At 38.6% G+C, this 24,096-nt stretch overlaps 1 pseudogene; it reads right to left on the reverse strand.

Moving 5' to 3' along the window:
* Positions 1-249: 249 nt before the first annotated feature.
* LOC134390159 (transport and Golgi organization protein 1 homolog) overlaps positions 250-24,096 on the reverse strand; it is a 37,101-nt pseudogene continuing 13,254 nt past the window's right edge.

Here is a 24,096-nt window from a genome sequence, read left to right on the forward strand (position 1 = left end):
TCTGGAGAGTTTCAGTTTACATGTTCCCCAGATGTCACAAATATCATGATAGTCAAATGAAACACATACTTGGGAAATATTAATAAAACAAATTTTTATTAACTATTACTACAGAGAACTTCAGCAAGAGCAGAGATAAAGTTTAGTGATCTTTTAGTAAACATTTTTAGCATAACAGTCAGAAACACCATTGCTATGTATTTATCTGGTGCATACTAAAAACTGGATAATGGAAATACATGTTCTTAAAGCATTTCCACAGGAAATGTTTATATTTTTCATGACATTCTAAATCATTTAGCAATTACATACATATGCTACATTAACTAAAACACAGGTATTCTTTATTATACTTTTGAAAATTGTAAGGATGCTCTAGCTTAAGAGGCGATTTTTATCTAGGGAGGAAAACCATATTTTTGAATTGTTTGGCTCAAAAAAGCACACTGCCAAGGCAGCTTAGTTCTAAAACAAACATGTTAAAGTGAACTTCTGGATTTTGAAGCCAATGAAGTCCTTTACTGTAACGAATAGTGTATAGTCCACTTTCTCCCCAACCGTCAGACCAGTTACGGGCTCTGCTTTAATGCCCGGGAACAGTCCTGGCTACTGCTCTGGGAGGCAGGTAAAGGCTCCTCTCTCAAGCCCGAAGGCAGTAAGTCTCTTGCAGCAGGTGGTGGTGAATAATCGTGGGGGCCATGGGTTGGGGGTGGTAATCGGCTACCAGAAATAAAGTACTCTCTTGGGCGAAGAGAGCCAAAAGGTCTAAATGGTGTGTGTCCTGGTACAAATCCCCGAGGGTAAAAAGGCAGGTCCTGTCTTCCAGGTGGAACACCTGGTGCATATTCTCTTAAGTCTAGTGGTGGACGCATACCAGGACCTGGAAAACAAACATTCAGTCATGTAAAAATACCTAGGAACCTATCTAAATTAAGATGATTCCAGGTACAATTAACATATTCTCTAATTTCTCACAACCCAAGAATGTCAAGTGGTGGCATCCTGGTTTTATAGATGAGGCAAACTGAGGCTCAGCATTTTTAAGTTACGTGCCTTTGGCCAGCCAGCCATGAAGGAACATAGGCAGGATTTAAACATGGCTCTACCTAGCTCCACACCTGCATTCTTTCCACTATACAGTCTTGCCATCTTTTTCTCATAAGAGCTCAATTTGTACTTGGACGTACCATAATACCAAAGTGACAGATTATGAAATAGGTCTTCCCTGCAACAAAGAAATTTTGATAAAGGAAACTCCATTGTCTACTACTGTAAAAATTCATGCAATAGCTCAGCATGGAACTAACACAGGCCATCAAATTCAAGCTGCTTGCCCTGCTGGAGAAGACCTTCTAGCTTCATCCAACTAAATTCAGCAACATTCACTGGATAGCTATTATATCCTACCTTCTCTTTAAAAACTCCTTCTCATCTATTCCCAAGTGAGGAGGGAGGCTTTAACCTTTCCTTCTTTTGTGTTCTGTGACCCATTTCTTATGCTTCTGTTATGGGTGATCACAAGCTTTATGTTGTAGAATCTATGTGTCTGTGACCTACAGGACATCTTGAGTAAAGGGATGTGTCTTAACCACCTTTCTATCCATTGCACAGCCTGGTACATAGCCATGGGTGTTTAATAAACACCTGCAGAAGTAATATTTCTGTCTATCACTAGCTCCTTTCCTTGTCTAGACGAGATATTTACTGCCATCTCAGTACAGGGAGACTGTGTAGCACTCCATGTGTCCTAAGAACTTGAGCCAAAATTGAAATGTACTCAGTCAGCTTTATCCTTGTATTGCAAAGCCCTGCAATAGCAACTGTTTTAGCGAGGAACAGAGAGAAAAGGTGAATATGCTCTACAAGTCAGTTACTACTATTCAAATCATCATACCGAATGGTGGAGGAAATGGCCGAGGCCAGAAAGACCCGTAGAGCTGAGGAGGTGGTCCATATCGAATGGGTGGTGGGATGGGGCCTCCAACCAGGGAGCTCATGGCGGGCACCCCGGAAAAGGAGGCAGGCGGGGGGCCTTTAGGAGCCATGTTAACCTGCAGAATAGAAGCAATTCAAGTTTTGAAAATACTTCGGTATGACGGACAAAAGGACTAACACCAGTAAAAGGTAAAACCCAAAGAAGCAGATGTCAGACACCTCTCCAAAGAACGGGATCAGTGCAACAATCTCCTACCCTCCCCCGTTTGTTCTCATTGACAGCTTAGAGAGGTTTTAGGGATGCCACAGGAGTGCATGGTCTCACTGTAAGCATATGACTGTTTGTGTCTGCGAACGGAAGGGAAAAGCAAGAGGACTGTCAAAGGCTATCAATGGAGATGCCTCCTGATTAATGAAGACGCCACACCACACACACTGTGATGTCCCTCTAAGGCACCGCTCCCTCCGTTCACCACAATAGCTCTTTATTTCCACGTTAAGAATGCAGAGGATAAAAAGGAATGAAAAATCCATTCTCTACACACGTCCCAGTAGCTACTAGTCAGAGTACCTCCAAAAGGGCTTTCGTATATCTTGAATTCTCAGATCTCTAAGTACTTAAGTACAACCATCTTATTTTCATTATGAGAGAACAGAGTTTTAGATAATGTGCTGAAGGTCCCCCAGCATGGAAGAGGCCAAGCTGGAATTCAATACCAGGTTTGCCTCCAAGCCCTTGCTCTTTCCACCTGTGCTTCGCCTCTAACAAAGGGGTCTCTACTCTCTAAAGTCTTCCGCCTCAAAGGGCTTTTGGGTCTTACCCAAACTTCCCTTGAATAAAGAGATCTCTCAAGAGATATGTGTTCCTGGCGTCCTGCCCTGGGACTCGGAAGTATCTTGCAACAGAAACAATGTCATATATACAATTAGGCAGGCGCAGCTCTAATACTTACCTTCATTCATTAGAAATACTATATATTATAAGATTCTGACTAATCATTTCCTATGGTAAACTGGGTTGGAAACTCTAAATATTTTAACTTACTTTGATTTCAACAGAGAAGCTCTATGAGGTATGATCAGAAGACTTACCAGCTATAACAGCAACAGAAGTAACAAGAGAATACAGTTATGTGAACATAATTTAAGGCCATTGCTGGGAACAGAATCAACAGGTAATTACAGATTTTCACTACTATTTCACTTCCAGCAAACATTCTTCTGTTATCAATCTGTGATTTCAGATCATTCAAAGTAGGCTTTGTCAGGGCCGGCCCGTGGCTCACTTGGGAGAGTGTGGTGCTGATAACACCAAGGCCATGGGCTCGGATCCCTACGTAGGGATGGCCGGTTCGCTCGCTTGGAGAGCGTGGTGCTGACAACACCAAGTCAAGGGTTAGGATCCCCTTACCGGTCATCTTTAAAAAAAAAAAAAAAAAAAAACGAAAAACAAAGTAGGCTTTCTCTAGCATACAAGTGCAAAAATTCTTAAATAGCACTCTTCCAAATGAAGATATAATAATGATGGGTTTTGCAACTTAAAATGAATTTACTTTGCCTAAGAGCATTCAACACTGAATCACACAATATAGTTGAAATGATGACTTTTCATATTTTTAAAATTACAATTATAGCAGATGCTCTGAACAGGTTAATTGTCTAACCAAAACAGGCAAGAGGAGAAAAAAACAACCAACCAACTAGTCAGATTTCACAACATTCCCAAATCAAGGACAAGAGTGAGATCAGTAGTGCAGTGCAATTTAAAGCCAAGTATATTAGTACTCCTCATATCCTATCCAGAAATACACCAAGTACAAACCCAGTCCAGTCCTCGACCTCTATGTACTTACTGCTCCTGGATGCTCAGCCAAAGAAGTAATGCTGGGAACTGAAGGGCCTTCAGGCTCTTGGGGAACAGTTTGCTTTTTAAAAAATAAACAATAGAACACACAAAGAGGAGATGAGGCAAAGAGAGAGTGCTGTAGGAAAAGCTGAATGTTCCTGAAATACCAAATTGTAATTCACAACAGCTGCAGCATTTACCTTGCCCTTGTCCATCACCTTAGAAGGGGAAGAGCTTCTTGAGTTGCTGTTCATCACGGCAGCTGCACCAAATCCTGGGTCTGTCAAAGGCCAGAGTACTCACTTAGACTTATTTTGATTGTACACTGTGAAAAAATCCTCCACTCACCTTCCACCATAACTTTAGACTCTTTGAACACACTTAGGTCCCTTACCAGAGGCAGAGGGTTTCCCAGACACCTCAGAAGACCATTGAGGACGAGACAGAGGCCTGTCTACTGACCCTTGAGAAAGAGATAACTGAGCCCTTGACTGTATTTTTTCAGAAGAAATAAACCAATTGTGGACAGACCTGGGTTCAACTCTACCTAGGAAGCGGCATTAAAAATGGGTCTCCCAATACAATTAAGGGAAATCACTTGTAATTTATGCACAGGCTTAAAGAATTAAAATAAGAACTGTTGTGGATTGAAATAACAGCAATAAACACTGCACATTAGGAGCACTGGTCCTGTACTTCATTTCAGCTTGATATAATTCTATAGGCTGATTTTTTTCACTATATAATCTGACTTCAATATCTTATCTAGCATTATAGACATATTTAGGATTTTTTTGTTTGTTTGTTTTTTTGTCTTGTACGTGACCGGTACACAGCCAGTGAGAGCACTGGCCATTCCTATATAGGATCCGAACCCGCGGCGGGAGCGTCGTGGTGCTCCCAGCGCCGCACTCTCCCGAGTGCGCCACGGGCTCAGCCCAACATAGTTAGGATTTTTAAAACAAACTTACAGTATTTCAGGTTATAGTGATGATATATAGAAGTATATATGCTGCATAAACTATAAAGTTTTAAGGCTACTTTTATAATATTCAGGAAAGGAAACTCACATTTAAAGATAAAGGGTTATACTTCTCAGTAAAAAGTTAAAAGAAACAAAAAGCAAGAAAAGGACCTCCACAGAAATAATAAGTAAATGCTTTCTGTTCTAAAGTAGATCTTGCAGTAGACTATCCACCAAGACAAATGAAGAAATTTGCTTTTGTCTACTGGAAAGACCCAAATTCTAAAACGTTATTTGCATTAGAAATCTTGAATAAGAGGGAACGAACACTCTTGAAACAGTTTATTTCAAGGTCACATGTGAATGCTCACCAAATTCTCTTCTAGGCATATCTCTTCGGTTGAGCGTAGCAGAGAGAGGCCTCCTGGGTGGCTGTGCTGCCAGTGGAGGGGAGCATTCTCCACCACTCACAGGGGATGGGCGAAACGATTCATTGTGGCTCAGAGGACCTGAAGAAGACAGCGTCTTGTTACCACTTTAAGACCTTTCTTTTCTTCGGTAAGTTCTTGAAGTTATTTATAGGGCATCATAACTACTACACACAAAATAAAAAGTAGCTTATATACGCTTTACACCAAAAAACAGATTGCGGCTTTTTATGAAATGTTTCTCACCTCTCCGTGGAGGGTTTTGTGTGTCTGGCCTTCCTGGCATTGGTTTTACAATCACAGCCTCTTCTTGCAGCAGTGCCACCTTCTGAGTTATTTCCAATAATCTTGAATATAGAGAAAGAATGGACTTAAATATGAAATACAAATCAATTCCTTATTAGACACCACGTAGTACAGCCTTTAAAAAACTAAACTGCATTGAAAATAGAGATATCAAAATCACCTACTTGTGTCTCAGGTCAGCGGCTTCCCTTTTCTCTTCAGCTATAGCCCTTTCTGCAGCATGAAATTTTACCTGTTGGAGAAAATATATTTAAATTCAGTTGTGGTAGATTACACACAAAGTAAAGGAAAGAAAGAAAATCTTACCCAGTTAGCATGCAGTTTTTTCTCCTGAGCAGCAATCTGAAAAGATACACCAAAAAATATGTTTTGGAATTCATTATAATAGCCATTATAACAGTCTGTATTTGATACCAAAGAATTCTGCAACTGTAGGACAGTATAATTATTACCTGGTTTCTAAATGAGCGCTCTGTTTTCTGCAATTCTTCCTCCATTTCTTCAATTCTCCGCCTAAGAATTACACTTGTTTTTACCACTTCAAGCACAACTGGATAAAAATTCAAACAATCTGGCCACATTCCCTATACTCTTAACAACTGTACCCTAAAAGACTTCATCCATACATATAAAAACATATTTACATGGTTATATACATAGAGTAAAACAATGATGAAAACTAATGCTACATAAATTCCTTATTATTTAATGGCTAGAAATTCTGAGTTGATGGAGATTATGAGTTGATAAATTACAGTTTCCTCATATGTTCTTCAATATGTTCCCAAATAACCCTAATATTATCCTCCTTGATAAAGCTTTTCTACCCCGTTTTATCAGAAAACTTCCAAGAGTTATGACTACTGCATCTATCAAATGGCACAGTAAATTTAATGGCTTTTGCTACATCCTATAACAAATCGGTCTCTTAAAGAATTACTGCAATATATACTCCCCTCTCCCCCAAACTGTTTGCATGAACTAAGTTCCCTTACAGTCTTGCCAGCATTCGGTATAAAATTTAGTTTCTCTCTTGTGTGAACTGAATGTATTCATGCCCTCTGACATTTATGCTTCTGTACAAGTATTTTCTTCTACACAATATGAAATTGGCTATAAAAAATAAAGCTAACACTAGTTTCATTAGCCATTGACACCACTTTTAGAAGCTGAACTCACTTGTAAGTTTTTACTTCCTCTGCAGCCAAAACCGCTTTCTCATCTGCAGTTGACAGCTGCTGCTCTCTTTCTTGCCGCTCATACTCTTCTTGACTCAATTTCCTAAGATAAAACAGGTTGTCAAGTGAAAGTGTTTCTCTTTCTTCCCAGCAGTCTAGCTGAAATCTCTATTCAAATCTCACTTCCCATCCTACTCTCAAAAATACACAGACATACAAAGTCATAGGAAGGAATTCAAACCTGCCATTTAGGGATAAAAATCAAACTATGGCCTGTTGGAGAACCACCTACATTTTCTAACTCATAATTCTCTGCTCACTAATGAACGAAACAGATGTACAAACACTGTGGGCAATCTCTAGTGCTGGAGATGAAGAAAGCTCACCTTACTTCAGTGTGGAGAGCCAGCCGAATCAACCGAGCATAGCTAAGCTTATTAGGGAAAAGGAAGGGAGAATTACTTCTCTTATTTCTACCATGGAAAGACCACTAGTTACTTTTCTTATTTTGTTATGGATGAACTATTTCTGAAACCAAGACATGAAAAAGGTAGTCAGCGAAAGAGCCTTGGGACATGCCATGTAACTATGCAATTAACAGTAGAACATTTTCACATGTCAGATGTGGAATTCCTACTACGTACTTCGATGGAATCATGATTAAGGAAAGCGACCAATCTGAGTATTGGCAATGTTTATTGAACAGAAAAAGAATCCAAACCGTCTCGTAATCAGGGTGTTATCTATTGGAAACTGGTTTTAACCTGATAACCTTCAAGTTCATGATGTCAATCTACTAAACATAGATTGTAAAGGGAGCAACTTTTAATGGCTTAGAAATGCTATTTTCTAGTATCCCTTGTACTTCTTTACCCCTAGTTCTGATTCAAGATACTTAAATTGAAACTTAACTTTCTATGAATCAGAAGCAAACTTAGAAGAGGTATAGTAAAAAAAGGTTACTAACACCAAAGAAAAAGGTTTATGTATTTTTTATAACTGCTCATTCAGTACTTCAGCAAATATTTTACATGTGGCTGTAATACAACAGTTACCTTGTAAGATGCTAAGATAAATGGATGGGTGAAGTACTATCCCTGCACTAAAAAAAAGGAGCTCACAGTTTAATGTATAAAAGATATATATAAGAACAGAGCAATTCCTCCCTAACTCTGGTTTAGTAAGAAATGTAAAAAAACTGAGACTTGAAGAAAGACCAGAGAGAATTTTGCTTCCAATAGTGGTTGAGTTAGTCTCAGAATACTGAGAACAATTAGAACATCTAGACAAAAATAGAAAGAATGTGCTTGAAGGCATCAGAGAGCTAATAAGGCAGGAAAGATACATGTGTATGGCCAAGATCCAGTAGGAAAAGGAATCTCAGAATTACAAGTAAGCCTGGCATTTTAAGCCACTTTTCCCCTAGGTTCCTCCACACATTGAAGACAGTGCAGAGAGATAAGGAGACTGAACATAGCTTCCAACATCTCTGGTTCAGATAAAAAAGAGGTGGAGTTTGGGGCTGCTGGTGATGGGGGAACTCTAGTAAAAGCCCTAGGCTTTGAGTTGAGAGACAGTGCTGGATACGTGGAATATTAAACTGTCAATACAATGTCCTTTGAAGGAACTATGACATTATTGAATGATCTTAACTGCTGACTGGATTGAGTGACAACCACTTGCTAGAAATAACCTCAAATATTTCCGGTAGGAAGATCACACCATCCTAGGCATCAATTTTCCTTTATCATTATCATATGCAATAGTTGTCACTCAATCTAAACTGACCAGGCACTCCACAAGACAAGACAATGTGATCAAAATCTAAAATACAAGAGAAATGGACTCAATGGCTTCGAATAATGGGATTATTTTTACATGGATTTTTAAATTATTGTGCCTTACATATTCAAGGAAGTGAAAGTCAAGATCAAGAATTTCAGCAGAGGATTAGAAATTATAAAATGAAAAATAGTAACTGAAATTAAGAACTCAATGAGTGACTTTAGCAGCAGATTTGATAACTGAAGTGAGATTTTAGTACATTGGAAGACAGGTCAAAAGAAAACATCCAGAATGAAGCCAATTGAGAATGCAGGAGATAGAGGAAATAATTTTTAAAAAGCCTACCATGTTTAATTGGTATCTCAGAAGACAAAATGAGGCAGAATTAATACGTTAAAAAAAAAGACCCCCAAATTCAAGAGAAGTTTATGACCCAAGCAGCATTAATGCAAAAGAGAGACAGAGAAAGGGGAAAAGGGAAAACCCCACAGTTAGGCACCTCCCCTTAAAACTGGTGAAAACCAAAAAGAAATATGACTGAAGGTGCTAGGACAGGGGTGAAACATTTGAAAGAGGGAAAATAAGAATGATAACAGATTCCTCAAGGAAACTATAAAACCAGAAAATAAGTAATTGGTTATCTTTAAAGTGCTGAAATTAAATAACTGCCAAAAATTCTACGACCAGCAGAAAGATCCTTTAAAAATGGAATCAAAATAAAGGCATGTGACCCAAGTTAAACTCATTGAATCTGTTACTAAAGGATGTTCCAGTAGAATGAAAGTGATCCCAAATGGAAGACCAAAGATGTAGGTGAATAAAGAACTACAGGGACTATAAATATGTGTGTAAATTGAATGAATATTGGCAGGACAGCACCATGAGAGACAATAAGAAGTCTTGTGGAGTTTGGGGTATACAGAACATTAAAATACATTAGCAAAAAAGCACCTAAGTCAGGAAGGAGATAAAGCACAGAAAGAGGTAAATCTATTAATTTATGTCAGACTTTTTGATAAGTCTGGGATATAACTCTGTGGTCTTTTAAGGCATGGTCACGCGTCAATTAATAGGGATACATTCTGAGAAATGCATTGCTAGGTGATTTCATCACTGTGTGAACACCAGACTGTGTACGTACACAAACTTGAATGCTATAGCCTACTACACATCTATAATCTGTGGGCCTGCCATCATACATGTGGTCCATCATTGACCGAAATGTCATTGCAAGATGAGCAAGATGACCTGTAACTAACTCCCAAGCTTAAACAAGGGAAGAGAATAATTTAAAATGTTCAAACAATTCAAAAGGAAGAAGAGAAGAAACACAGTACAAACCAACAAACAGAAAGCAAATACCAATAACTAGATTTAAACTCAAACACATTTAGCAGTTACATTATAAGAAAAAATGAGTAGTCACCCAGTGTCTATGCCTATTTATGCCACCACTCCCTCCAGAAAAGATTTTAAGGAGCAGAAACATTTGACTAAACAGGAGAATGGCAGGTGGAAATAGTGTTAGAGGACATTTTTGCTACAGAGAAAACCACACACATGACGACAAGGAGGCGTGGAGTGGTATGAAGGGACTGTACTGTGTGTGGCTGTAGGTCAGGAAGCATCCGAAGGAGCTACAGGAAATGGACCTGGAGAGGCAGCTCAGGACCATGTAAGGGGAGCAACCTCTATACCTGCTGAGGAGTCCAACATAGATACTGAAGAGAATGGGGTATCCTTGACAGAGTTTAAGCACATAATGAAATGGACAGACTTGTATTTTAGAATGTTTACTCTTGCAGCTTCAAGAAAATTAATCAGAGTGTGGAGGAAGTTCCATAAGAAAGGGAGACTGAAGACAGGTGATTAGTTAGGGGACTGGCAGAAAAGATGACATGTGCCTGAACTAACACAGTGGCTTTGGGAGAGGATAGTTGAATACAAACCAGACATGGTGACTGAAAGGAAGCTGGAGGAGCTGAATAAAATAGTGCCACAGTGCCTGAGTCTTGAAGAAAAACTGTCACTTACATGATTCACAACACTATTAGGGCAGAGACATGATTATTCTTAGAAAAGGTAATGAAAAGAGGAATGTTCCTCTCAAGTGGGCCAGGTTGTTCGAGCTGGCCTGAACAAAGTTTGGAAATCTAAACTGGCTGCTTGATGAGTGCAGAATTACAGAAAAGTTAATGGTGTGGTTTCAGTGTTTAATAGCATCAGGCCGTAGAAGCATATTTTAAGAAGTTAGCGTTATTCAGCCATACAGGCCTTCTCCCAGACTGAGTAAAGTATAAGAGTAAACACAAATAGCAATGCCACAGACAAGCTATTTTTAGGAATTCAAATATTTTTGTGGAGAAAAACCTCAAAATATATTATAAAAACACATCTTTTGAGAGATACTTAGCTCCAAATTTGAGAGGTATATTTTGAAAGATTAATACCTAAATATACACACCAAACGGATATTTCTGTATTCAAAACTCCTAACATCCTTAACATAATTACATCATGATTAGTCTGAATATTTGATTATATTAAGTCCTATACTTTCAATAACTAAATATTCCTCTTGAAGTTCTTATTCTACTAAAAAACATGTCATACAAGTCACCTGGAATTTGAAGAGACTATATCAAGAGCTAGGAAAACAAATGTAAGACTAATCAGAATTACAGAACTGACCACAAAGAAAGGCAAATGGAGTAAGTGGTGGACTAGAGACAGGGTGTGCATCTGCAGAAAAGAAGCACGTGTGCAGCAGCGACCGCTGGTATCAGTAAACCGCGCCCCTCACATGAATTACAGGCAACAATTGCTGACGACTGGTCAGAACAGAAAGAAAAATGCAAGTTATGGGAAACAAAACGGAAAGAAGGAAAGACAACACATACCAAACACAGATGGAAAAAACCGTAAATAATCTTTAAGATAAAATTATCTACATTAGTATACAGATTTAGTCATGACAATTGTGTTAACAACTAACAATGAAACTCTTACTTTTGCAGAGCCATTTCGTTCTGCTGGTATAGTTCACTCAAAATCTCCACTTTCTGCCTCAGGGTTTTACATTCATCCTCCAGTGCAGCTTTGGCAGACTGCAGTGAACTGCGGTCCTTTTCTAATTGCTTTATTTCATCTGTAAAGAATAAGACAGTTGAGCTCTATGTGTGCGCACAAGGACTTCAGAACGTGGTTGAGAAGATGGTGCCGACAGGGGTGAGAAGAACAAAGCAGAAAGCCATTCCTCATCTTCCCAATGATATTTTGTATCTTTCCAATATGTGGTGGTTTCTTTTCAAGAAGCAACCTACCTTGCAGATTACATTTTGTGGACATCCAGGCTCTTAGCTTAAATTGTAAGAGTTTTAGATCCTCTTCAACTACTGATATTATAGTTTGTGTCTAAAAAGTGCAGAAGAGAGAAGTATTCTTAAAAGTGAGGCATCGTAAGAATTCACAAGCATTTATGTGACTATTTAAAAAGGACTATACCTGAGAGACGCCCATCATCTGCTTAATTTGAGTTTTCATTTTCTCATTCCGGTTACCTGAAAAACAGAAGGCTTTAATTGCTTTTTCTTCCCTTGCTTTTTTAACTCTATATTTTCTTGACTTCCCCCAAACTAAACAATTGTGTTCAAATACTAAAAGAAAAAAACAAATTAACCAACAGAACTAACGAGACTAATTAACTTTTAAGAGAATTACAAATATAATTTAAAAAGTAAATTCCCAGTATCTACAATAAAAATGTTATCCATGCTGTTTTTGAGGAAGAAGAAATATCTGAGATGAAGCTCTGTCTTCTCTCTCAGGTCTCTGCTCGGGTAAGTGTCTTATTTTAGAAAGAGTCATTTCTCTTTTCTCCCCCAGAATCTGTTACCAGGTGTGGTTTAAAACAACCACTAATGCAAGCAATAGCCAAATTGGGAGACTGTGTTTAGAAACATTTTCCTCATCAGTAAACACTAGCTACCCTGTAGCCTCCACTCTCACAGCCTAAGTTAGTTTATAGCTCCAACCACCTCAGTACTCTTAAAACTGGTTGTAAGCCATTAAACCACACAGCTACAGAGACGAGTATTAAAATCATATGCCATCTCCATGAAGCTGAGAAACAAGTTTCTCCTATGGCATGTGTTCAATACTTAGAGGTATAAAACATGACCAGTACAGTTCCAGTGCATGTTAACTAGTTCTCAATGGGATGGGGAAAAAAAAAAAAACTTCAGTGTTCTTTGCATTCCAATTGCTATATCACACCCCAGCAAACCACCTCTGCCCAATGCAGACATATATAGAAATCTAATGCTATGTGTCTACAACTGTAAAGCTTAAAAGGAAATTCAGCCAGCTGAGAAACAGCATCAGTATACGAAATTAAAGACAGGAAGGCAACAAGGGGTCCAACCTCCTGAGACTGATCTTACCTCCCACCTCTCCATTTGCTAATTCATCTGACTCATTTCCTCCTTTATTTTGACTCTGAGATTCAGACTCATACTCTAACCGATTCAACTGTGTAATGCAATTAGTCAAAGCCTAGAAAAGAAGCAAAAGGGGATCTGTAAGAGCCTCTCAATTTTAATTCAGCAAATTTCATGAGAATTCATGAGAATTAAGCATGTATTCATGGGAACGAACTTACATTAATATTATCATCTTTGTGAGTAAGAGCTACTTCTAAATCTTTCTGAGACTTCTTAAATGATTTGATTTGCTCACTGAATTCAGCATGTGATTCACTCCGGTCTCTGATTTCCTGCTGCAACTGAAAAGTCAAAACATGTCAATTCCCACAGGTTAGGGCTTTTGCACTGAAGACATTACAACAATGTGAATGAGACTGGGAAGTAAGAAACTAAGCCCCTCCCTGACCTGTCACTATGGGTTAAGACCCTTGGTGAGGGAGAGGGGAGAGTGGTCTTAACGCTCAGAGCTATAGCGTGAACATCAGATCTGTCAAGGAAGTTGATCCAGTTCACTGCATCCTTCAGAAAATTGCAGCCAATTCAAATAACTCACTTCCAGTAGGAATGGAAGAGCATGTCCTATCGTCTCCCAAGTCCAGACTCCTGATCATGTAACCTTCCCTTGGCCAATGAATCAGTTAACTACTTGAAGAAGGGTTAAAAAAAACCTACTTCTTGGGTCTAAAAAGCCAATCTATTACACCTTTGAAGCTACTCAAGTTAGTAGTTGGTTAATGTTTGGTAAGACAAAGACTAAACACTCTGATCATAAATTGTACGGAAGAACAGGAGCTCTGGAACAGATAAGAATGTAGACATGCACTCAGTTTTGGAAGCACAGTTTAAACTTTGCATATCTAAGAACAGAATTCTGTGTGCTCATTTCATTACCTTACAAACAGATCTGAGAAAAAATATTCGTGAGGTAATGGTATTCGGTTGTCTAGTTTACATGACCTAGGACATTTTTTTTTTACCTGCTCTTTTTTCTTCTTAAGCCTAGCATTTTCTTCTTGAACCCGGTGGCATTCAGACTTCACCTTTTCTTCACTAAGCTTAGCTTCCTTAAGAGCAATTTGAACCTAATGTTAAAACATTCCTATTAGTGAATAAATTCCAAAGGACAAACACTTTACACTTTCCCAACCAGAAACAATGTAGTTTTCATTTTCTGCATATTTTAGCACACATCAAATTTTCGCTCCTCAACAAAACTAAAACATAGTATAACTATTCCGTAGGAATTGTAGTCAGCTTTACCTCTGAAAATTCTGAAGCGTTCACGGAGATAACATTGTTTAACTTCTGTATAGATTTCCTGTTTTCTAATATCTGCCATGTGGAAACAGAACACAAAACATGTATTAGGATTTTAGTAGAAACATCAGGATATATGCCAAAAAGAAGAAACAATAACAAAATATATCCCACTGTCATCCTGTATGTTTCAGGTAAAAGCATGAGAACCAGTTTTGGCATAGGGCAAAAATCAAGCACTTAAAGAGGAACCATAATTGAGTGCACAAATATTTCATGACATCCACAGCCTTCCTGGTTATGAGGTAATGTAGTAGATGACCAGACAGAAAGGCAAAAGCAAAGAAAATGAAAAAACTTTCAAGTTAACCAATTCAAATTAGTAATTTTTTTCTAGTGGTAGAGAAAAAACAAACAAACAAGCAAACCCAAAGACACTTTAAAAATTCTCTTGCCTGAATTCAAAATGGCAGGATTTGATGGAGAAAAGATAAATTCCACATACAGAAAAAATTCCAAATAATTTCTAAAGATACTGGCTCTTCAAGGAGGTGGGCCATAACTCTCCCCTCTTGGACTGTGGGCTATGCACAGTAACTTCCTTCCAAAGAGTCCAGTATATAAAAGGTGGAAAAAGAGTAATTTTGCAGTGGAAAAACCTGGCACGACTACCTTTGCTAGGTGGTCAAGCTCAACTGGGTGTATGACATACAGGAACCCTCTCTACTATCTTTGCAACTTTCACATAATTCTAAAACTAAAGTAAAAAGTTTACTCAAAAAGAACTTACAAAACAAAATATAAGGACTGTTACGGTTATCATAGTTACAGTTTCTTAGTTGCTCTACATGTTTCAGAGGACAGAACCAAGTAATATGAAAATTACCCAGAGCTGAGGACAAAAATACTTCCATAAAACCACTTTAAGTTATAATAGTACTTAAAATTCCACAAAAATGGACATAAGTAGGTTCAACTTCTCTGACTCCCACTCTTACTTTAGATAACAGCATGGAAAATATCCTGTTCAACTCATGCAGTATACAAAATATTTCAAAAGCCAAACTACAGTAACACTTAGCAGCAAAACTCTTACCAAGTCCCGATTCCTGACAGTATGTTCTCTCTCAGATTCTAACATAACACAAAGACTTTTAGCTGTGTCATCCAGAATTTCACTAGTTTTTTCAAGTGTTTTGATTTTATCCTACAAAAAGATATTAAGATTAGTAATAATTACTCATTACTTTTACTTTCATTTTCAGAATGTAATCCCAAGGGAATTTTACCTTATATTTAATTGCTTCATCACGAAGTATCATATTTTGTTTCTTGACTTCTTGAATATATTTCTTTGATTCCTTGATCTATATAAAATAAAGCATTCAGAATTCAAAACTAAATTATAGTTCTACCAAAACTTATTTCCAAATAAGCGACCCCTTACAGAAGGAAGCAGGGCTTTACACATATGATGACTGCTTAAGATCTCAATGGTTGGTAGGAAATAATAAGAAAATATGACTTAACAATACTATAATAACTAAATTTATAGTTAACTATAAGACAGTGGAAATAATTCAAGTGGGAACAATGGGGGAAAAAACTAAAAAAATCATTATACCTTCTGTTCATAATCTGACAACTTTTGTACAAGTTCTTGATTTTCTCTTGTGATGTTTTTCACCTTGTCAGAAATTTGCTGTTCAGTGACTAAAAAGGGGGCAAAAATCAATAAGTCACTAAATAAAATTGTTACCCAATGTATTAGCAGCAAAGACATGTTACTTGGCACTATGAGGAAAAAGAACTTCTTTTCAAAACTTTTATGACTTTTTAAAGAGCCATCTGTAGTTAACAGCAATAAGGATATAAAAATGTTATTAAAATTTAAGAAAAACATTCTTCTAATAGAATCCTTATTTAAATGAGATTCTAGTTGAAATTTATTTCAAAAATGGGAAATATAGTAAAACCTTATAGCTTGATGTTCCTTTCTGCATGAAGCACATTACTTCTCAGAAAATGGGATCCCTTCAAATACATGTTATTTAAAAAAAGAAACAGAATGAAAATGCAAATATACTGATTGATATTTCTATTCCTCAAATTATCTAGTTTAATAAATGTTTCATGTATTGATTAAATCATTAGCACAGGAACGTTGTTCACCTGTAATAAACCCGCATTGCATCAACATCTAAAGTCAGGCTGCCCCAAATTAAACTAATCATCTTCTCTCTACTCCCACAATTTATTCTTCCTCATCTCCTATCCGTTGGTATCATCACCATCTACTCCATCATCCAACCTAGCGACCCAGGAAAACTAAAACTTTCGGGAGCTAATAAGTCAATCAGACACAAGAAGTCATCATATCTACTTCTAGCTTATATAAAACTCATAACAAACACCAATACAGAGGAAACAGTACAAAAGACAAAATAAGTCTAAAATTTTACCTTGATAAACTCTACTCTTTACCTAGAAAAGAGAGAAATAAAATTAAATTTGATGTTAAACATTTTATTAATAAAAATATATAGTTCGTTAAATTGTGAGCACTTTCTGTGCCCCAGTGTCTTTGAAATATGTAAAGCCACCTTATATCCTATTATATGGATATACAATAATTTAACAATTCCCCGACCATAGGGATCATTAGGTTGTGACAAGTTTTCACTCTACTAAGTATTGTTCCACTGAATGCCCTTGTACATGACCTTTAATGCATGATTGGTTATTTCTTTAGGACAGATAATTAGACATGATATTATACTATATAAAAGGATATGACCACTTGTAAGACTTCTTATACATATCACTAAGCTACTTTTCAGAGTGGCTGTATGAATTACCAATTCTACTAATACTGCATACGTGCACCCTCCTCATTCTTAATCTTTAGGTTTTGATAGAAGGGATTCATAAATTGAACTTTTCCAATTGAGTTTATACATGTTATCTTGTTCACTTAAGTCTAAAACACAAAGATTACACTATTTTATAAGGTTAGCTTGAACGATAATCATTAATTTGCATTTATGTTACTGAGAAAGAAACAAATAAAAGGGCCAGTGATTATAAAACATCCCTTGCATTTATGAGTTAAAGTATAAATTAATTTACTCACAACAAGGACAGTTCTCCAGAAGAATACACCAAATGAAACAATTCCCAAGAAGGCTGTTACAAGTACAGGTTGCCATGGCAGTCCATAGAAATCTGGCCCAGGCTGAACATCATCAGGCAATGTAGCAACAAACTGAAATAGACATATTAGAAATAATGGGAAGCCTTAAAGAAATTGGCAATAATGCACTCACAAAGAGTCAGCCATAGAAATTCTATGCCAAACTCCACCAGATAAGTACACCCTCAAAAAGCTTCAATAGCTCTTACTGCTTCAAGGACAGGATGTTGGCAGTCTCATTCCTTGTTTGACTCATAGTGTTTTTAAGTATTACCAGTCTAAATGTCTTTAAGTTGAGCATATATTTCCAGTTAGCAGAGACACTGCCACATCATTTTGTCCAACACATGGCTAGAGTCCCTCCGCATCATACTTTTCTCTTGGTTAAGTGGTTTTTATTACTTAAAAACAAAAATGTCAGGCAAAAAATTTTAATATACTATGAGTAATCAACTTTCACGGCTGCAAATAAAACCAATATGATGGTAATGGATGTGTTATTCCTCTAAAATTTTAAACTTTAATTTTATTCTACTCTTATGTAAACAAGGACAAATGCTAAGTCAGATAGCTCCTGATAACTGGTCTAGATAAATCCTGAATTTAACTGTCTTCTATAAAACTCGGCGCCTTAATTTTAAATGTTTCCTGGGAGATAGTCCATTAAACGCCTGCCTGCTCCACACTGTTTTTGCTGCCTTCTACAAGTACCCGAGTTAACTACCATACTGACCCCATCCCCCAACAGTGCCAGGGGCTACTGGGAAAAGACTCACTGGCTCTCAGTGTTTGGATAGTGGCTTTAAACATAACACAGTGCCTGCCACTTCTAACTGTTCAGTAAGAAATGATCAAGTGATGAAACTTCAAATACACTCCCACTAGCCTCCCTAAACAGCACAGCAACGTCCTGCCTGCCTCGGGCCTGACACACTCCATTTCCTTGGCCAGGTCGGTCAGGGCACCCACTCCGCTCAGAACTCGTCCACCCGCCTGCCAGAACTGGGGGTCCCTCCGTGGGAACGGGGATCGTCACCTCCAGCAGCTTGGCTGTGAGGGCTGTGTACAGCACCGACAGGGGTCCCCAAAGCGCCCTGTCCAAAGAGGCGACAGGAGGCACAATGGCAGGAACTGCCTCCATCGCATATGGATAGGCGGCGGGTGAGACGCTTCGCTGCGGAACGGCACACGACTCGTCTTGTCTAATGAAGACCGGCTCACAGAGGAGACTGAACTCAGTCTGCCCCGAGGCCGGCTATTCGGCCACAGAACACTGAGAACACTGTTACCACGGTGACGATAGTGAACACTGTGAACACCGTGAGGGCGGGGCCTGCGTGGAAGGAACCAACCGCCGAGCGGCACGGGGGTGAGCGCGGCAACTGAGTGGAAGCATCCAAGCGGGGGAGGCGACGAATGGGGTCGCCCGCCGTAGGAGCTGAGAGAATGGGCGATGCAAGGGGCCAGAGTGAGGTGGCCAGTGCGCTACTGGGAGAGGACCATGGGCCGTTGCCAGGGGACAGGAGGAAGGTAGGCCTCTCCAGCTGCTCAGAGCTGGCCCCTATGTCACAAAGTGCCGAGACCCCCAGCCGACCCCGGTCCAGACAGGAAAGGAGTGGCGTGCGCCCTCCGCCCTCTGCTTACTCCACCCCGCCCAAGCTCCAGCTGTTCACAGGGCCTCCCATTCTGGTGACACCCCTTTAAAAAGCCTTATCCTGTGCAGTCATGCCATCATCACCCATATGCCAGTGGGTCCAGTTCTGGATCCCACATTTTAAGGTTACTTGACTCATGGAAAAGGAAGGGAGAATGAATGGTCTGGAAGTCACTTTCCAAAAGTTGAGGAAACTGGGGACATTTACACTGCAGAAAGAAAAAAAAGCATTTGAACATCTTTAAAGAGATGTCTTCGAGTTGAATATAAAGTTAATTCAGAAGAACAATCAAGCATGAAGCAGGAAAAGCCTAAAGAGAAGAACAATGAAGGGCGCAGTGAGAGGGCAAGGCAGGCCCTGTCATTACTCAGAAGTGTACCAGCCCAAGGACACATACTAACCACGGGATGGGACAGAAATCCAGAAACAGACCCCACTGCAGTGGACATCTGGGATACAATAAAAGTCAGCTGAAGAAAAACAGACTTTATTTTTGTGACCAGTAAGGGGATCGCTACCCTCAGCACGGTGTTGTCCACACCACGCTCAGCCAGCGAGCACACCGGCCATCCCTGTATAGGATCCAAACCCGTGGCCTCAGCGCTACCTCCAGAGTGAGCCAAGGGGCCGGCCCGAAAAACAGACTTTTTAATATGTGGCATTGGCATATCTAGATAACCATATGGAAAATGATAAAATTGATCTTTTTCTCTTGGTTCACAAGGATAAACTCCAAATGAATCAGAAACCTGAATGGAAAAAATGAAAATGAAAAAGTATTGTACTAGAAAAATATTTCTATGTCTCATGAGTGGGCAAATCCTAATTATGTCTCAAAATCTAGGAGCAACAAGGGAAGAGATTTATAAATTTGATTACTTAAATATAAAAAAGCTTGCTCAGTCCCCCACCCCACAAAAATTGCAAAATAAGCAAAATTTGACGGTGACAACCTGAGAAAATATATTTGTAACATATTAAAAGGGATTACTATTTCTAAAATATAAAAAGCTTCACAAATAGAGAAGAAAGTGGCCAGGAAACCTATGGAAAAATGGGCTGAAAGAATGAATGGATCTGGGAAAAGAAATATAAATAGCTTGTAGACATATGGAAACACACACTGCCCTGTTCATAATGAAAGAAATACAAATAAAGCCTACACTGAGTCACCATTTCTCATTTACCTTGGCAAGATCCAAATATCTGATAACATATGAGGATACTTCAAAAAGTCTGTGGAAAAACAGAATTAAAAGATAATACGAATCTTTCCATAAGCTTTTGAAGTACCCCGTACTCTGCTGGTAAGAGAATGTGGTGGAAACAGCCACTCTCATGCATTGCTGATCACTATGCAAAATGATACAACCCCTATGAATGAGAATTTTGCAACATCTCCCAAAATTACGTGTGTATTTACCCACTGACTCAACAATCCCACTTCTAAAGCTCTATCACAAAGATACTGGGGAACAACAAATGTTGAAAATATATGTGCACAAAACTATGTTACTCCAGTATTACCTATAGTAACAAGACTGGAAATAAAATGTCCATCAATAAAAGCGACATTGAATAAACCAAAGAATACTGTGCAGCTATAAAAAAGAAACAAAATAATTTTATATACTGTTATATATCAAATATAGTTTCCAGGGCCGGCCCCGTGGCGCACTCGGGAGAGTGCCGCGCTTAGGAGCACAGCAGCGCTCCCGCCGCGGGTTCGGATCCTATATAGCGCGGTGCGGGGGACACCACACCAAGGGTTGCAATCCCCTTACCGGTCACAAAAAGACAAAAAATAAATAAATAAATAAATAAAATAAAATATAGTTTCCAGAATATTAAAAAACAAAACAAACCCTGGCACTTGGTATAATCAGTCTTTCAAATTTTAGCTATTCTAATAAATGTGTAGTGGTAACTCATTGTGGTTTAAATTGGACGATTAATGATCTTGAGCATTTTAAAATGTGCTTCTTTGCTACCCACACATCTTCTTTGGTAAAGTGTTTATTTTACTGGGTTATGTTTTTCTGGGCTTTTTTCTTAAATGAGCTTTAAGAGTTCTTTATACATTTTGGATACAAGTCCTTTGTTAAACAGATGCTCTGTAGTGAATTTTTCCCAGTCTGTGGTTTGTATTTATCATTTACTTTGAAAAGTGTTTGTTTTGATAAAGTCCATATTATCAACTTTCACTTTCATGAATCATGCTTCTGATGTCAAATCTAAGAAATCTTTGCCTAACCCAAGTTCAACAAAAATTTTCTGTTTTTCCTACAAGTTTTATAGTTTTAGGTTTTACATTAAAGTCTATAACCCATTTTGAATTAGTTTATGAATATGACACGAGGTATGGGTGAATTTTGCAGATAAATAGCCAATAGTTCCATTTGTTGAACAGACATTCTTTTCTCCATTTAATTGTCTTTCCACCTTTGTCAGAAGTTCATTGCCAGATATGTGTGGATCTAGTTCTGGATTCTCCATGCTGTTTCAAAGATCTATTTGTCAGCTATACTGATTACTTATAAAGTCTTGAAATTACATAATGTTTGGGCTACTCTAGGTCCTTTCCATTTTCCACAGGAACTGTAGAATCAGCTTCGCATTTTCTATTAAAAAAAAAAAAACTCCTGATGGGATTTTGAATGGGATTATGTTGATTCTAGTGATCAAACTGCGGATAATTGAAAGCTTAGCAATATATTTAGTCTTCTGAATCATAAACAAGGTAAAACTCTCCATAAATTTAGGTCTTCCTTAGTTTCAGCAGTATTTTATAGTTTTCAATGTATATGTCTTACACATTTTTTGACGTATTTATCTGTAAGTACTGCATTCTTTTTATACTGTTGTACTTGGAAATTTCTTAAAATTTCAATTCCCAATTATTTATTGCTAGTATATAGAAATAAAATTGCTTTAGATGTAAATCTTTTTCTGGCAACTTTACTAAACTCCTTTATTAGCTCTAGCAGCTTTTTTGTAGGTCCCACCAGATTTTATGCATAGATGTTCATGTTTTCTGCAAATAAACAATTTTACTTCATCCTTCCCAATCTGGATGATTTCTTTTTCTTACCTTAGTGTACTGGCTCTTGCCTTACTGAACTTGTAGGCAGAATGCACCCGTGCTCGGCACAGGGTCTGGCACCCGGCAGGTGTGCAGTAATCGTCTTCTCAGTGAATGAACGGCAGCTGCTTAAAAGAGAAGAGGGTAAATGCCAAGAGAGACCAAAGGGAATTGCTTTCAGGGCAGAGAACTGGCTCGGGCCTCTGGGAAAGAGGTAGAATTCCTTACACCTGAAAGTATCTCCACGTGAGGAGGCGGTGGGGGGGTGGATTTCAGAATGTGTTATATTGAGCCTGGGCCATGTCTTATAAACAGCTAGGAGCCCAAAACGCTGATCAATTAGTGAGGAGTAGGACTAGATGCCTCTAAGGTCTCTCCCAACCTTAAGGTTCCACCCACTATTGATCTATGAAACCTCTGGTGAAGTTTTCCCAATCAAGTCAGCACCTCAGTGCCTGCAATGCACGAAGACACATTTAGGAAGACTTGCCTGTGAAGGTTACTGATGTTATTTTGTGGTGGGACTTAAAAGATAGGGCAAAGAATTTATTAATTCTGGAAGCAGAATTTTGCCTAATCCTAAAAGTTTCTGAGCAAGAGAGTAACAAGTCTTAATGTGCATAGCTCATCTTCAGCAGCAGAACATTTTGAGTTAAACAAGTTTAGAAGTAGAGAGTATTATATATGAATGTAATGTCCTCTGGAACATGGGGGGGCCTCTGTGTTGTCATTCCTTTGCAAATTAGCTTTATTCCTTTACCAGCTGTGACCTCCTATACTTTGTGTGTGTGCCAGGGGTGGGCAGGTGTCAGCCCAGTGCTGCCCAGCCCTGCAGTGTCACTGGGTAATGCTGCACCTGTGCTCAGAGACCAGAACCTCTAAAAACACAAAAAACAGTAACCATGTCATCATGCCACCGTACTGGACAGACAAAATAACACAATCAGCTGTTCTCTGATTCACTGGTAAAATGTGACCTATGCAAGCATTAGAAAGCTGTTGATACCATTATTGGGTGTTTAAATTTTTTTAACTTTCTCATCTCCCACTGGATGTTTACTGTGCTGCAATGACAAATGACAGCCTACAGCGGACTGTCACATGCTGCAAAGTTCTGAGTGCTTCCTATGAGCACATAGTATACAGATACCTGGACCCTTCCCTGTATTTTAAACTTTGTTTTTTTTTTAATTTTTACCATGTCTAGGTAGCAAATCAGAAAAAGAACTCTACTACATTATATCCTATTTATGGAAAAGGGGATAAAGTGGGGGAAAAAACACAGAATTCTTGAGTTTTAGAGCAGTGGTTCTCAAACCCTAACTAGCATCAGGCAAGAACTTCCTGAAGGGCTTATTAGACACAGACTGCTGGTTCCCATCCCCAGAGTTTCTGATGCTGTTGGTCTGGTTAAAAACTACTGTTTGAGAGTATAAGTCCTTTTAAGAATAAAATTTAGATTAAAATGATCTACACAGGTTAGTGATAGCCAAACATTGGTTTGTAGGTTAGTTATGGTCTCTGGCCTCTCCTATTTTTTATTTCCACCTGTTAGGCTGAGTCACAGACCCTTCAAACCCAACCTGTGCAGACTGGGTCACAGACCCCTCATATTCAGGCCGCGAGCTAGGTAACTGGAAAGATCCTGGGAGCCATTGGCAAGGATGACATGCTTTATTCAGATGCGAGCTCAGCCCCCCATGGATCAGAGCCATTGTCTTTTATACTAGAGTCAGATAGCCAAGTAACACATGGGTGCCAGTCAGATAGCCAAGGATCACTTTGGTGCACATGCTCAGTTAACGTCTTTACAACAGACATGCTGTTATGGTCAGCCAGATATGAGGTGAGGGAGCCCGACCAGTCTGTCTCCACTTTCCTTACACCACCTGTTTTAACTCCTGATTTTCTCTCAATTAGCTCTGGGATCTCTTTTTTTTAAAAAAAAACCTCATATGTATCTACATTATCTTCCCCTCTATT

The sequence above is a fragment of the Cynocephalus volans genome, chromosome 11, assembly GCF_027409185.1.
Source record: "Cynocephalus volans isolate mCynVol1 chromosome 11, mCynVol1.pri, whole genome shotgun sequence".
Classification (NCBI taxonomy): domain Eukaryota; kingdom Metazoa; phylum Chordata; class Mammalia; order Dermoptera; family Cynocephalidae; genus Cynocephalus; species Cynocephalus volans.